Here is a 16,558-nt window from a genome sequence, read left to right on the forward strand (position 1 = left end):
CTCATCTGTCAGAAGGCAGGGTGGCCAACTAAGGACCTGGCCAGGCAGCAAGCAGGGTGGCCAACGGGGGAGGTGGGGCAGCTGTCCCCTGGGTGCTCAGCCCACAACCCCCTGTCTGCTTGAGTTTCCTAATAACAGCCATTTCTTAGGATTTTTCTCCCTGAAAACACTGCGTCTAAGAATAATTATTGAAGCATTCTGGGTGCCACATGTTCACATTGTTAAGAGTAATATTGGGAGTTATTAGTCTGCCATAATTATGTAAACCATTACTAGGGATATTCCCCTTCTTTTCACTTCATAGTTTATATATGAAAATATTTTACTTTAGTTGATTACTTGAAAAAATTTACTTTACATAGTATTCTCAGGTGTTGCTTCTGTCCACTTGATTCCATAGAAAGCCCTCTTTTTCCCAATCGCAACTAGTTTATGTGAATTCCACCTAAATTCCTTTCCAGCTAATAAATACATTTTATTGTTGCAATTATTGTAAACATTAATGATACATAAAAAAATTAGGCAAAAAAAAAAACCAAAACCCACCATGTTTTTTATCGGGATAATACTTTTGTGTCTATTCTTGTTAGGCCAGGATTTTATTCTTGTGAAGCTGAACATTTTCTAAGCTAGTTAAAAAAATCACTGAAATCCAAGATTTTTTACTTCAGACTTTTTAATTCATGGAAATGGAAATGAAAACTTCAGGAAAAAATCTCTGAAATATGGTGCAAGTCTGATTGTAAATTAGAGACCATCACAATGAAAATTTTATGTTTTTTTTTCATAACAAATAGAATATTCCCACAAATAAGAAGTAAAAATTTCTTTTTTTTTGAAGTAAAAATCAACACATCTTAGAAATTTATAGTAAAAATGTGTTTTGCAAATTTTTGAAAAAGTCACTGTATATCCACATAAAACTGTGGATTGTATATAGTGGTGTGGACTTTTAAGACCGTAACAGCAGGTAAAATTTGAAGTCCAGGGTAGAGTTTGCAGATAGTACTTCAATTGTACAATTTTGTTTTTTCTAAGCTTCCGTCAAAATTCTGGGATCAGAATTGCCCTGGGTAACCATATGAAAACTCTTCCAACATAGAGATGTAAATTTTCACTGACCACTTTTCTTTCCTTTTTAGTCCACAAGAACTAATAGACAGGTCCGAGATGTAGTTTATTTCCTATAGAAATCCACACTTGACATAGTAAATTATGGACTGAAAACACTAATTTATCTTAGTCATGAAGTCAAGGAAAATTATGGTGTATCAGATGGCAGTGAAATAAGATCAATCCGATCTCTGTCTTTAGTATGACCTCAAATGTATAGGCAGTAGTCAGGTCGTGAGAAAAAGGATACCTTGCTCTTCGCCTAAGTATCCTTTTTCTCACAATGCTTTGGGCAATAGGCCATAAAGTAACAGGAAGCGGAGTTTTAGAAGGCAATTTCTTGTTATTGATTGAATTTTATTAAAAATACAAAATGAACACAGTGAAAGACAGATATACAATATACCAATTACTGTGATAAGTAACAGTATGAGCTCATTATAACAGAGTTATAGAAGTTAATAAGATAATGCAAAAGATCGTGTTGATCTGTGCACAAAATGCAATCCGTATTATCAGCATAAATGTGACGTGAAATAGTGTAAACTTTATAATAATCCACAGCTTTCCTGGCCACAAAAGATATACAAAAATGCTTTAAAAAGAAATGTTTTATAGTTTGAGGGGATTCCTTTCAGTCGGACAAGAAAGTACAAGCATTATGAAGGTCATCTGTGGTGAAAATCAATGGCTTCCCTTAGGTTTCAGAGAAGAAAATGTTTTTAATGACAACCAAGAATTGCACATGAGAATAGACTTACTGGGTCTTTGGGACCATTCATCAGCATAGTGCAAGGGTAATTCAAAAACTATGCTACAAAGTTTTGATTAATGAAGGTCTCAAGAGGCTGACACAATGCATGAGGTTCAGGAAAGCCTTGACAATGCCTTCTGAGCCAGCAGTTGCAATTGAAACGTAATAGCATAGTATTTACCTAAACCATTATATTGGATATTGTATCTCAGTATTTGTGCTGCTGTACCTATCATGGCTTAAGCAGATAAGAAGAAATAGTAAAGGAAAGAAAAATCACTGAATTAATAGAGATGCTAGTTTTTAATATCTCTAAAAAGCAACCTTCCTCCAACACCGACACCTCAGTATACGTCTCTCTCTTTACTATAACATAACTTCACCATATCTCTTTCCCTCATTTCTTTGCTCCTTCTCCCCGCAACATCTCTTTTATTCTACTAGTACCAATTAGCTTTTCTTTCAGAGGGCATTTTGTTTGTACATTATTTGCTAAACTCTGACAAATTCTGCTCCAGAATAGTAGCTGCTCCCTCTGTTTCAAACCTGAAGAAAGGCGTATGTGCCCAAGAGCTTGTCCAATTTTTTTTTTTCCCAGCTAAACTACTTTGGCTTAATAAAAGATTTATCTTTTATTACAAGCCTTGCTTGCTTGCACTGTGTGTGTGGTCTGGCACATGTAATAATGAAGCTGTACATATTGCAGTATAAAGTCAAGGGCAGTCCAAGTGATTATTATCTTTTACCAAGGTTGTTTCCATTCTTTTTTTTTTTTCTCATCTATGGATCACCCTGTAGTGAATGCTCTTATATTTCATTTACATCTGTTAAACTTTAGAAAATTGTGCTTCCAAATTATGTAAGACTGAAGCTGCAGAGGGTAGCAGATTCTGTTAAAAAGGTAACTTTTCCATCTTCAGCATTCAGAAAAATATCTAGCTTTGTTTCACTTGTGTTCTCTCAAGTTCTTAAACATCACAATGATCTTTTGTGTTCATCTGTCCCTCTGTGGCTCCCTCCCTGCTCCCCTTTCTGTAGATCATTCTCTCCTTTCTTCTCCTTCTCAAGCTACAGGAAAGCTGTAAATTCCTGGAAGAGAAGGAGAAAGAAAGTGCTATAATTACCAGCACAAATACTTATGCAAGCCAGGTAGCAACTAACTACCTTTGATTACTAACAGCAGTGTGGCCGCTTTAAAGTGGAGGAGGAAAAACTTTCTATAACTACTAGCTGGAAGTATAAGCTCTCATTTGCCAGACTAAATGACCTGAGCTGGTCCCAAGGATGAAGGGAGCTAAGCGTTCCCTGGTCTGTGCAAGCTGTTTGTGGCCCTCTTTCACACTTGGGCAGAGTGCTGAGAAATACTCCTTTCCATAGGAATTTGCAAAAGGAAACAATGCACGGCTAGAATGAGTTTGTGAAATTCACTGGTTTTACTGGTGGTTTTAAAAGACCCCTTTAATCTTAAAAGCTTATCATTTTCTGTAAACCTCCTCAACCTTTTGGTTTTTTTTTCTTTGCACTGCTGTGTGCAGTTTTGCTTGGTTGCTTTTGAGCAAATTATAACTGCCAAATAGTTTGTTACAGTGGGCATGAGGAAATAAGGGGCTATAAATGCCAGCCACCCATGAACACATAAAGATGACAAAGAAAACCAATGAACTAAGTCGGAAAACATCACCTGTTTCACTCACACGGGACCACAGTACAGCTGCTGTATGAGGCTCCAACTTAGAAGCTTTTACCTTATTTAAAATAGGACCTTTCAGCAAATATCATTGCCTTGTCTTACCTCTGGGGGAAAGAAAAAAATCAGAAAAAAAGAAAAGTGTTCCCTAAAGGTAAAGAAGATTGAAGAAGATTGACTATGGCTTTGGATTTTCTTCCCTCTTTTTTTTTTCTCTTTTTGTTTCTCTTTTCTTTTTTTTTTTTTTTTTTTTCCTTGCATTCTATGAACAGGAAAATAGAAGAAACTATTTTTGCAACTTTGCAGCTCGGTTGGTTCTTGCTTTGTCTTTCCCTTGGAGAGTTCATAAACAGTTTTAGTCAAAATAACTAAATCTTTCCCTTTGGCATTTTCTTCCTTGAGAATGAGTTGTTCCAACACACGAACAAAAAAAAAAAACAAAAAAAACCAAAACCCTGAGGATGGCAAAGGCTGTTTTGGCGGTGTTTTTATACAGTACAGGCTAACTTATTAAAAATGTATAGAATGTGAATGCCAGACATAACCTGCATTTCCTTCTGCACTTTGGTCCTTTGCTTTTAAGGAATTTATGTAGAGTATATGTGAATCGTCCTTTATCCACATTGCGCATCTTGTGTTACTCCCCGTATTCTATTATATGGAAACTATCTCTTTCCAAAGGATATCTCAGATGAAGATGTATCTCACGGATTGAAGCTGCCTGCTGCTGTGCCTGCTGTCACTGCTCCTGTCACCAGCGTAAACTCTAGCGATCAGAGCAACAGCGAGGGGAACAGAGGTGGTGACAAAAGCAATAGCGTCAGGAAAAGAAGCAGCAGTAGTGCCACATACCCAGTTGCCATAATTCACCTGTGTGGGTAAAGCTCAGTTTATGCACTGCTGTATTTTAAAGCCTGGAAAATAAGGCATTGCTTATCTTTTAAGTGTCTGATCTTAGGAAGGCTTATGTGTGTGTTCAGCTTCCTACACTTCACGTAGAAGCTGACTTCAGAAAGACTGTTCACAGAGCATTAAGTGAAAAATCAACGTGTGTGCACAGCCTCCCTTCCTTATGCGCAAGAAAATCCTTTCTTAAACACAAACCCAATCTGATCGGTTATTCTGCATGTTTAGTGAGCATCCTGCATGTTTAATGAAGTGAAGATGACTTATTTTTCAAATTTTAAGGGGAAAAAAAAAGAAAGAAAAAGCAACAGAGCTATGTCACAATGATGTATTAACCTTTTAAACATGCAAATCAAATAAAAAGTGCCAACTGGTGCTTAGGGGTTCAAAGTACATTTGTGAATGCAATTATCTCAGTTTCTCATATTTTTATGTTTAACTCTTCAGTTATAACTTTAGTATAACATTAGAGCTAAATTTAAAAGAGAAATAGAATTAGCAAAAGACTTTTTTTTATTTTTTGGATACAGAATCAAATAAAATAGGCAACTTAATTTCATATAAAAATTCTGTACTGTGCTAAGAGCTCATGAAGAACCTAAAATTAGAAAACTGGATGGGAGACTGCTGTAAAAACAGAAAGTGTTTTAAAGATAATGTCCCAGTAACTAAAAAAAAATATATATATAAAAAAAAGAGCTTGTATAACAGTTAATTTGAATATTGCAAGGGTGCTCGTTAGCTGACTGAAAGAGTTTTAAAGTTCACTCATTTTTACAGCCCATACCCTGAACTGTCCTGTAGTTCAGGCTAACCATAATGGGACTTGATTCTTAAACTATGCTGGATTCAGAATGTCCAAGTTTTTTACCAGGTCATGTAGTGATAGGACGAGGGGGAATGGCTTTAAACTGGAAGAGGGCAGGTTCAGATTAAACATTAGGAAGAATTTTTTCACTCTGAGGGTGGTAAGGCACTGGAACAGGTTGCCCAGAGAGGTCGTTGAGGCCCCATCCCTGGAGGTGTTCAAGGCCAGGCTGGACGTGGCCTTGGTCAGCCTGGTCTAGTGGGAGGTGTCCCTGTCTATGGCAGGGGAGTTGGAACTTGATGATCTTTGGGGTCCCTTCAAACCTAAACCATTCTATGATTCTATGATTCTAAGTTCAGTTTCCAGATCTCCTATGAAGACTTTCAGCAAAACTCAACCTCAATTTTTTGTCATTAAAGTGGAACATAATGTTTTTTCCAATCTTTTTGAAATAAGGGAAGAGATTGTTTTTAGTATGTTCTGCATGATGCCTACCACAAAGGATTCCCAATTGTCTTTACTATTTCTTTGCTCTGTTACAAATTAGAGAAATAATCTCATAACTATGTTTGAGGTTGTCCAGCATTGGTTGAACAGTTCCAGGAGCCACCCAGGAGGATACTGATTCTCTTCTGTTTAGCTAGCTGTTGTACCTCCCAGAAGTCCTGTATGAGCCAACAGCCCACAGGTTATGAAGTCAACAGGAGCAGCTCTTTTGTGGAGTCTGCCTATTCCCGCTCACACTGCAAATGGGTGAAAATAGTCAGTGTAAGAGTGCAAGGGGAATGCTCTTTACACTTAAAACAAGCAAGATCTGCTCACTTAGTAAAGATCTGACTAAACCATGTCAGAAGCTATCCATATTTAGACTACACAGTAGTAGTAGTATGGGTTATGTTCATGTTTGCAGTGAACATATGACTTACTTCCTGCTTACTCAGCCCAGGTCGCATTAACTGAAAGGTCACTTTTCTCCCTAGAAATAACAGCTCACGGTAATCTACAATAAAAAAGGAAATTCCTGAAGCCCATAAAAGATGCATTTTCCAACAGCTTTTTTGACCTGCAGTGATAATAGCAAATCTTAACACCTTCTTCTCTATAGCAAGAAGAGTAAATCAAAAACTCAGCAAATCAAATACATATATTACTGGTATCCTGCCTAGTATTAATTCATGCGTGATCCATAATACCTGCAAACTGTATAGTATTTAAAACTGCAGATCCCTTGTCTGAACCTAGATGCTCAAAAGGGAATTAATTTGGCTGGTTTCCACTTCTTCCTTATTCCCCGTCATCCAACCTCCCCATTTTGACTGTGTTCATGGGAAAATTTACCCATCCAGAAAAATATTTTTATTTAGGCGTTTTCTGTATTCTTCATCAAAGAAGAATTCCTGGTTTAGGCAGAACATTGCCAGAAAGTCAAGTGAGGTGATCCTTCTCCTCTGCTCAGCACTGGTGAAGCGCATCAAGAGTGTTGGGTACAGTCATGGGCTCTCTAGTGCAGGAGGGACATGGACTTATTATAGCAAGTCCAGCACAGGGCCACAAAGATGATGAAGGGACTGGAGCATGTGTCGGACAAGAAGAGGCTGAGAGAGCTGGGACTGTTCAGCCTGGGGAAGAGAAGCCACAGGGAGACCTCAACAATGTGTATAAATCACTGATGGGGTGAGTAAAGAAGAGGGACCATTCTTCTCAGTGATGCCAATGAAAGGAACAAGAGGCAATAGGCACGTATTGACATACAAGAAATTCTGCTTAAACATAAGAGAACACTTAATTACTTGTGAGAGTGGTTGAAAATTGGTTGTCCAGAGATGTTGTGGAGTCTCTGTGCTTGGAGGTATTCAAAATCCAGTTGGTTACAACCCTGAGCAACCTGCTATAGCTGACCTCCCCTTTGAGCAGTTTCATATTCAATTAAAGAGTCAAACATTTTCTACCAACTAACCAACAGGACATTTACTTGAGACAAAAGAAAATGAGGTTCAACTTGTTAGTGTGTATTGTTACGAATTTGAAATTTGATCTCCTAAAAGCCACAGAGTTTCTGATTTATTTGCTATCCAGGAGAGACTTTTCTTCTATGTGTTTCTTGCTGGAAATCCTGTGCTTGTCAAAAGCCTCACATATGCACTTTTAGCCAACCTAGATTTTCTGGGGAAAAAATATTAGAAGAATTGCAACCCGCTTTCCTCTGAAATGCTATATAGATATGTCCTTATCACTATGAACCCCTGTCTCTTCTTTTCCCAACTGACCACTTGTTTGTGCCTTTTAATCTGCTAGGTCCTCTTCCTTCTTTTCATTAAGAATGGACCTATGAGCCTGGAAAAAGCTATCAAAACCTTCAGTTCATATCTACCTCAAAATATTTTTCACAGCTTCCTGACAATCACTGAGAAACACCAACAAACAAAAACCAAATAAACTTACATTTGTGATATGAAAGAATTTCCCTGAGATTCTTCTCCTTATCCTACTAACTGCTTTTTCCCAGATACCTCTTGATGTCATCTTACATAACAATATATGTGTAAATTGACATTCATGCCATTTTATTATTTTGAATGGAGAAATCCCCCAAAAGTAATCTCCTGTGACATGACAACTTGAAGGTCTCCCCATGGCTTCCAGTATTATTTTACTTGACCTTTAGTTAAATATCCAACAGTTGTTAGAAACAGTCTTTGTAAGTCCTTTGGTTGATCACTGACAAAGCTTTTATAGTGTGCTTTATATTTATATTCCTTAACATCAGGCTATAAAATACAATCTTGTGAAAGCCTATAATTTACTAGGAGATAACAAGTATTCATGTCGTTTAGTCTTGTATTTACTTTGAATGCCATAAATCAAACCTGGCACAAGATGAAGCAGCAGCTTATTTTAAGGTGTATGTAGAAGGAGAATTAACACTGAAGACTATAAATTTTCAATGTATTTACAGCACTGTTTTCCTTTTTTTTTTTTTTTTTCCCTTGACAAGGACTGATTCAAATGCAGTAACCCAGGACAGACATGAATGACAAATACATATCCAGATTTGTCATTCTAACATTAATGTATAACATTTATTAATATATAATATGTGGCAAATTTATAAACATAATCTCTTCAAAGCCATATATATTAGAGTAATGTCCTTGTGAATATTTTATTACCATTATATGCAACAGTTTCTGAGATACATTTTTCCTTACTGTCACAGAACATGTTGCTCAATCCAGTTTAACCTTCTGAGATACTCTTAGAAACTGAACTCAGTGACTGGTGGAGCGGGACCAAGTTCTTCAGTGCAATATGTTCAAACCTGAGTTATTCAAACAGGCCCCTAAACTTTGTGTAAATACACAAAATCTAGTTTCAAGAAATTCTTCAGAGTTATTGATCCCCAATCAAATTAATGAGTACTCACACTCCGGAAAACTCAACTCATTTTTACTGAGATTGCTTTATATTAATGTAGCTAAAACCTTGAACAATGTTGTTAATGTGAATGGCATGCTTTTTGTGGTGATAGAATTTCAAGAGAGCTTTGCTGCAAGGTAAGTATGTATGCTAATTATTGTTGCTGGGTTGACTGCAGCTAATATAGCAATGACAACACGTGCAGATGGCGTTTTACCACACTTACAGATATTTTTAAATTACTTCACACTATCATTCACAGTTCATTGCCAGGTGTCTCACCTGGTGATATGAATTTACTAGTATACTCTGTTGACATTGCAGATTGGACTAGTTTTTTTTAACTTTCTTGTTGACAGTCTGGTATCTGTTTCTACATTAGTCCAATTTCTCTGGTGCAAATTTCTAATTTATGAACACAAAGCAAAAATTTGCTAATCTGTTACAGTCCTTGGTAATACCAGAAAAGACTGCAGATGTACTATTCAGCACAGATCCAACGTATAGTCTTGAAAAACGTCTGCTAGGAAAAATATTATCATCAGATATATAGCTATGTAGGTTTAGTAAAGTAGAATTTGAAAAATACCATTTTTAAAAAAATCTGGAATAATATGTCTTAAATTGTGTATCTTCTGTAAACTTGTCTATAGTAGTACTAGAGAGAAAATAGTCTACTGAGAAGACATGGAATTGTTGGTAAGAAAGATGGGAAAGAAGGAAAGCAAAGGCAGAAAAGGAGAGGAATAAAGCTACTTCCAGAAAACTGTGTATAAACATAATATTTAAATGTCTCATTCTATTTGTAATGCAATAAATACCACAAAATAAACGTTAATTTATAATTCTACAAGCTTCTTGTGGCTTCCAATAGTGTCAGCCATTGGAGGTGAGGTTTATACTCTAAGAACATAACTTGTATATTCTTCCCCTCTACTGTGCTCTGGTGAGACCCCATCTGGAGCCCCCAGTATAAGAAGGACATAGACCTGTTGGAGCGAGTCCAGAGGAGGGCCATGAAAATAATCAGAGGGATAGTGCACCTCTCCTATGGAGACAGGCTGAGAGAGTTGGGGTTGTTCAGCCTGGAGAAGAGAAGGCTCTGAGGAGACCTCATAGTGGCTCTCCAGTACCTAAAGGGGGCCTACAGGAAAGATGGGGAGGGACTCTTTATCAGGGAGTGTAGTGATAGGATGAGGGATAACGCTTTTAAACTGAAAGAGGGTAGATTTTAATTAGATATTAGGAAGAAATTTTTTACTGTAAGGGTGGTGAGACACTGGAACAGGTTGCCCAGAGAAGTTGTGGATGCCCCATCCATGGAAACATTCCAGGTCAGGTTGGATAGGGCTTTGAGTAACCTGGTCTAGTGGGAGGTGTCCCTGGCCATGGCAGGGGGGTTGGAACTAGATGATATTTAAGGTGCCTTCCAACTCTAATCATTATAGGATTCTATGAGTCAGCAGGTTGAGAATTTGTATCCATAAAAAGTAGCATATTCAATATGAACAATGGTCTGCTGTTTTTGTTGTACGGTAGATGCATATCACAAATGTACCAATAACTGATGACAGGCTCAGAATACTGATTTTTTTGTCTTTTAGCAGAGGGAGACATGTTGTGAGGACTAGAAGTTTGACTCCTTATTGATTATCACCAAGTGAGAGCATGATTCATGTACTATATGGAAGATGTAAATAAGTACTCCAATTCATTCTATTTGGTGCTAGAGAGCTTTCTATTCTTCAGCTCTAAATAGAGTAACTACTAACAACCTCTTAGCTGACTTGATCAGTCCAGGGTTCTCTCCTGCTCCTCTCTGCTGATTTTGCTGTTGCCTGTTTAGCTAAAAGATTATTCAAAGATTTAGCTAGACTCAAGCAAGTTTCACAGACGTTTAATTTAGCCTCCTCATAAGGACATAAGGAAAGAGGTGAAGCTCACACTGGGTACCTCAAATGTTGTTTGGAAAACTAAATCAAGAGAAACAAAAGAAAATTACTTGTAAGGAGGAATTACAGTTGATGTAAATGAATAATTAGTGTTATTCTTGTAAGAGAGCCTCTTGAGACATATCAAAGGCCTTTGAAAGACTTCAGATAGAGATAGATGTGTCTGATTGTATCATTAAGACATAATTTTTTGTTGAAGTAATAAATTGGTGGAAAAGGAATTTCTTCCACAATAAAGTTGCCTGAACTGAATTAGGATGATGGCATAACAAAATGTAGCCAACATTAAAATGGTCATGACTTGCAGTAGGTGGGTATGAAACTTTTGTTCACTCTTTCCTTCTGGATGAATGGATGCCACTGTCATTTTAGGCTGCCATACTCAGTACTCATCTATTGTCATTATATATTTCCTGTGCACTTGGAGGCTTGAAAAAAGCACTCTGTATAAAGAAGTTTTTAGTTCTTTCTTTTTAGATTGTTATTTTCAAGCTCAGCAGATTGAAGAATCTTTTCCTTCGTGATATAATCTAAAGAGTTGTTATTAGCATCATAAAATTCTTCAGATTCACAAACAAGTCTGAAAATAGGAGAGGTATAACAAGACAAAACCTCAGCATAGAATACAGCAATAAATGGTTACAACAATAACAACAAGGTATTTCCAGGCTTACGCACCATATGAAGTGGTCTGACTGGAGAAATACATCTCTATCGCTCAGTTACAGAATTCAAGCACTCTGTGTGATACTCATTACAGATTAAACTCACGCTCCTGAACTTGTCCTTGAATCTCTTATTCTTTCTGCCAGAAGAATGTCAGGTATGGTGACTTTTTCCCTTAAGGGTCTCACCATCTCCCTAGTTTTCTCTGTCCTTTGTAAACGGTGATTTCTTTCTGTTATGTAAGGTATGACATTCATTATCATAATAAGTATATTAGAGCAAAGTTGCATTCAGAATTCAACAACACGCTGTCTATTCAAGTGTCTGTGACCTTCATGCAGCAGCTACTGTCCCACACATCAATGAGTTCATAGCAGGAGTAGATGAAAAGGGTGTAGAAGATGAGGATGGAAAAAGACTCAAAGCCATAAGATTTTGGAACTGGATAAAATGCCCATTACTATGGTATATAGGAGTTAGTGAACATCAGAAGGCTATTCACAGAAGACAGCATGCTGAGAAGGAATGTTTTTTTGTAGAGGAAAAGAACCCGTGCTGGATGTTGGTGTTTGAAGAGATGCCCACAGAGTTTATTCTTCAGTGGGAGACGTGCAGTATAAGCTTTCATCAATTGTCTCACCTGCAAGCTTTCCTCTGGCTGTAGAAGTTCTATGTTTTAAATTGTCAGGTAAGAAAAGAGTAGAGTGAAAAAAAAAAAATCAGAGGCACTTTTTTTTTTCTTTGTCAAAGATAAATACACAATTTTGAATCTAGAATTAGGGGGGAAAAGCAGAACCAACAAACATGGTTTTCTGGGTGATGTTTCCTTTTTTTGGTATAAGCCATTCTAAGTATATTGAGTTAGCAAAATGTTGGTGTGCAATTTTTCAACCTGCCACTTTCAGTTTAGAAAACAGTCTTTTGCTAAGAGCAGAACTTTTTAAGGAAATGTAACTAGTTCCATTGTCCTGAATAAAATATCTGCTCATAACAAAGTAAAATTCTCCCCTACTTACTCCCATCTCTGAAACAGCCAGGTCAGCAAGCAAGACAAACCTTCAGGATATTGAGGCTCACATTCTTCTTTTTGTTCATACTTATATGTAAAAAAAGACAGAAATGGATTTCTTGTACCCCATCTGAATACTCTAACAACAGGTACTGGGCATGTTTTCAGTCTGAAATGGTCTCAGTTTCATCACAGTATGGAATGGGAATAATTTTAAAAATATATATTTTTTTTCCATAAAATTGTAAAAGATTATATACCCATCCAGCTATATTTTGTATTTTCAAGTCAAGGCAAGAGAATAGACTGGTTAAGAAAATTTTTTAAGTCTTTCTAGACATCCTTTTCTGAGAACTGTATCATTTGGTGCCATCTGGTTTATTAGAAGTGTAAGTATTTCCTCCTCAGAAGTACTACTTCATATGACAGAGAAGATAATTTAGCAATTTCCTGAGTAAAAAGGTGAGTATAATCAGCAGAAGGCAAATCATCCCAATCTAGCTGAAAGCTCAAAAGCCAGACTTTTCAGATTCCCTTCCAACTTCTCAGATTCATGTGTTGGATGCTGTACAGAGAGAATGACTGTCTTTGGAGGAATAGATACAAGAAGTGCAAACTGTGCTTCCCGGGTCTGCTCTCTCGTGCCTAAGTACACTTAGAAATAACATGTAATGGTTAGTCTGTGTCTGAGGAAAAGGATGGGTGCAGGAGATGCAGTTAATGAGAAAAAGCTGGAACATCTTTCTCTACAGAACAGCAAAAGAGTGGTAGTTAATTCCTAAAACAATTAATTTCTCCTTAAGTGATGTTTTCTACTTTGTGCAGGAAATACTAATAAGAAAAAATGACTCAAATTCAATCTGGAAGGCTGGTTTAAATGGAGCTTATTGCTTACATTCACAGACACTTGCAGTTCAATAATTTAACCTGGCTAAACTTCATGTGGATGCAGTTCAAATTCACACTTGAAAAGAACGAGGAAATAAATTGATCTTTTAACATCATTTTACAAATAGTTCTTTTATATTATATTAATTAGAAATTTAGAGAAGGAGTTTTCTTCAGAAAGAATGATGGGCTTTAATTTTTTCCACTTTTCTTGCATCACACAGTAGTGTAAAAATACTGTCTTTTAATCATATGTGTGTGTAATCTTTAATACGGCAATAACCATATCTAATACTTTATGCTGGAGGACTTAAAAATGCAGAATAACAACTTATTCACTAAGAAAGAAAAATCGGGACATGGCTAACCTGCTTTCATAGATGCTCTCATAACTTTAAATGTGTGACTTTTTGTAGTGGTTAATGGAAATGTCTAGTGCTTGAAAATGATCACAGTACCATTTATTACAGCCTTGACTGTTTTGCTCAAAAAGCAAAACATTTTAGAGAAAATGACATCTGTTGGTATTCTCCCACATTAAGTTTTGAATGAATGTTGTTTTAATTTATAGTGGGATATTCTAAGCATTTTCTGTGAGGTGCTTCAATGTCTTGACTCCCATTTAATGTAACAGCACTTGAGGGTTTCCAGCGCCTTTCAGGATTGAAATTTGTATTTTCATAGAAATTTGTAATGCTTAAACAGTTGTTAATGATAAAATATCACCTATGGTACAACTGTCCTTGAGAACATTTCATTGCCTATACTGATAAAAAGCACTGTGGCAGAAATCCACAGACATCTAAACTCTAGTGCGTTTCTTTTCTTAGTAATGAGTGTACTATCTCCTGAAGAGCTTAGTTACCAATTCAGACAAAATCTGCGAATCCTTAAATCAGTGGTAGTGATTCCTAAGGTTAGAGTTTTGAGAAAAAGGACATACAAGTACTTGAAAACATACTATTTACCACTTAGACTGTGGAAACATTTTAATTCCCATATTTAAAGTGAATTCAGGGAACAAGAGCAGATGCTTCTTTTTTGCAGTCTAAACTGCGCCATAGCAGACGATTCAATAGCTTGAATTGCAGATCTTCCATTTTCAACCGAGCTTTTATGTGGAAAAGCTTGGAAGTGTTTCAACTGTTCAAACCAATTACAATTGCCACTGCTAAATTAAATTTGAATATAGCTTTTTTTTACAGTCAGCTGCTTCCCTTTTTTTTTTTTAGTTTGGAGTGTGTAACATTTCTGCAGTACTACTAGGATGAATGAAGAAGACAGTAAATGAATGCACAGTCAAACTTCTTGTACAGAACTCTGAAATATTCACCATAAAGAAAGAAGAAAAGGAAAAGGAAAAGGAGAAAAGGAAAAGAAAAAAAGGAAAAAAGGGAAAAATATCACCATTTACTGTTATACAAGAATGTTAAAAATATCACAACAGTTGTCCTTGAAAATATTAACCATGGATGAATCAAATGACAAATTGTCAGCAGCATGCCAGTAATTATGTCAAATAATTGTTTTTCTTTCGTGCAAATAAAAATGGAAATCAACATACTTAACAGAGGATTGTATGCAGTTTAAGAGAGAGAGAAATCACTTTGAAACAGCTCAGTGTATTTACCCCTAACTGCAAGTACTAAACAATAAATATTTGGACATTTCTGTTGATCCAATCATTAGGAAAAAATGTCTTGCATAACAAAAAAAAAAAAAAAAAAGATGTGATCTTGCTTGACTCCCCATTCGACATAATATTTCCACTGCCTGGAAAACAGAGATTTAGAGTTACTACCTTGGAAATTATAACCATTTTGTTTTCAGATATTCAGAAATAAAGAACAAATTATTTGCCTTGACAGTAGTTTTAAGGACAGTATGGTATTCCTCCATGATGAGGGATATTCATGTCAGTGTGCCTACTCAAATGAAGAAATACAATTGTATGCAGGTTTAGAAATTCCAAGAAATATCAGAATCTCCCGATCCCATATTTCAATTAACTCAGTATTAGCTATGCAAATTGGGAGGAGTAAAATGTGCATTTTAAAGGTCTATCGTAAAAGACGGGTAATCTACTCTACATACTTTTTTTCCTCATGCAGTCTTTCAGGAGTGTTTCCATAGAAGTTTTGTCCTTTTAATTACTTGTTACATAGGTTCATAGCCAAATGACTAAAATGTCCATCAATATTCTTTCCATCATCATATGAAAACTGCCATGAGCACATGATGTAGACAAAACCAGCATTAGCTTAAGGATAAGTGTATATAATTGTTAATATATAATATGCACAACAAATAGTGAAAATTTTTTTAAGGTATTACAAATGCATTGGTAGCATTGCTTACAGGAATGTTTTCTTTCATTTTATAAAAGCAGTTATGATTGCAGCCTCATTTTGCAGACAACACATCATTTTAAGCATTTGAAGCATCTGTTCAGCCTGGAGAAGATAAGGCCCTGGGGAGACCTTATAGCAGCCTTCTAGTACTTAAATGAGGACCTACAGGAAAGACGGGGAGGGACTCTATCAGCGAATGTAGTGACAAGACAAGGGATAGCAGTTTTGAACTGAAAAAGGGTAGATTTAGATTAGATATTAGGAAGAAATTCTTTACTGTGAGGGTGGTGAGACACTGGAACAGTTTGCCCGGGGAAGTTGTGGATGCCCCATCCCTGGAGGTGTTCATGGCTGGGTTGGATGGAGCTTTGAGTAACCTGGTCTAGTGGGATGTGTCCCTGCCCAAGGCAGTGGGGTTGGAACTCGATGACCTTTAAGTCCCCTTCCAACCTAAACCATTCTATGATTTTCCCCACATAAATTACCTTCTTGGTGTGTTTTCCACATCCTTTGTATTACTCGCTTTACCACTATTATAGAATAGTTCAGCATAGTCAGCCTACTCTCATCTGTTTAGACTTAAATTTGCTTTTCTCCTGTGATTCCATTGAGTCTGCTACAGCTAGTGCTAGTGACAGATTATCTTCGAGATCTTGTAGCTATGCATCTGTAAACAACAAAGACAGATAAAGATTTTTTCATTTCCTTACCTAGTATCCAAAAAGATTATGGACTACCTGAGCTTGGCTTATATATTCAGAAGTGATTGTAATTTGAAAATAATAATTCCTATAGGAGATGATTCAGTATTTCCAGCACAGCCTGAGCTGGACAGAAATACATTGTTTCCACTTTCTGCTGTTCAAATGGAAAGATGGCTATTCTGATGATGGTTCTATTCAAAACTTGATCCCAAAAATCATTGAGCTCTGGCAGCTCCCACTGACATGAATAGAAACTGAAGATATTTACTGCCTGTCTCAATAAAGATCACAGGTTGTTTATCT

At 36.6% G+C, this 16,558-nt stretch overlaps 1 protein-coding gene across 2 annotated transcripts in view; it reads left to right on the forward strand.

Annotated features, from left to right (window-relative positions):
- NALF1 (NALCN channel auxiliary factor 1) overlaps nt 1-16,558 on the forward strand; it is a gene marked incomplete at its 3' end in the record, with an annotated part of 501,503 nt that overhangs the window by 314,080 nt on the left and 170,865 nt on the right. The window contains exon 3 of one of the 2 annotated variants that reach the window (XR_014270552.1): nt 14,433-15,167. The exons of the other annotated variant lie outside the window; for it this stretch is intronic. Of the gene's footprint in view, nt 1-14,432; nt 15,168-16,558 lie in introns of those variants that run through there. 2 annotated transcript variants of the gene reach the window in all.

This window comes from Vanellus vanellus (assembly GCF_965231255.1).
Source record: "Vanellus vanellus genome assembly, chromosome: 1".
Classification (NCBI taxonomy): domain Eukaryota; kingdom Metazoa; phylum Chordata; class Aves; order Charadriiformes; family Charadriidae; genus Vanellus; species Vanellus vanellus.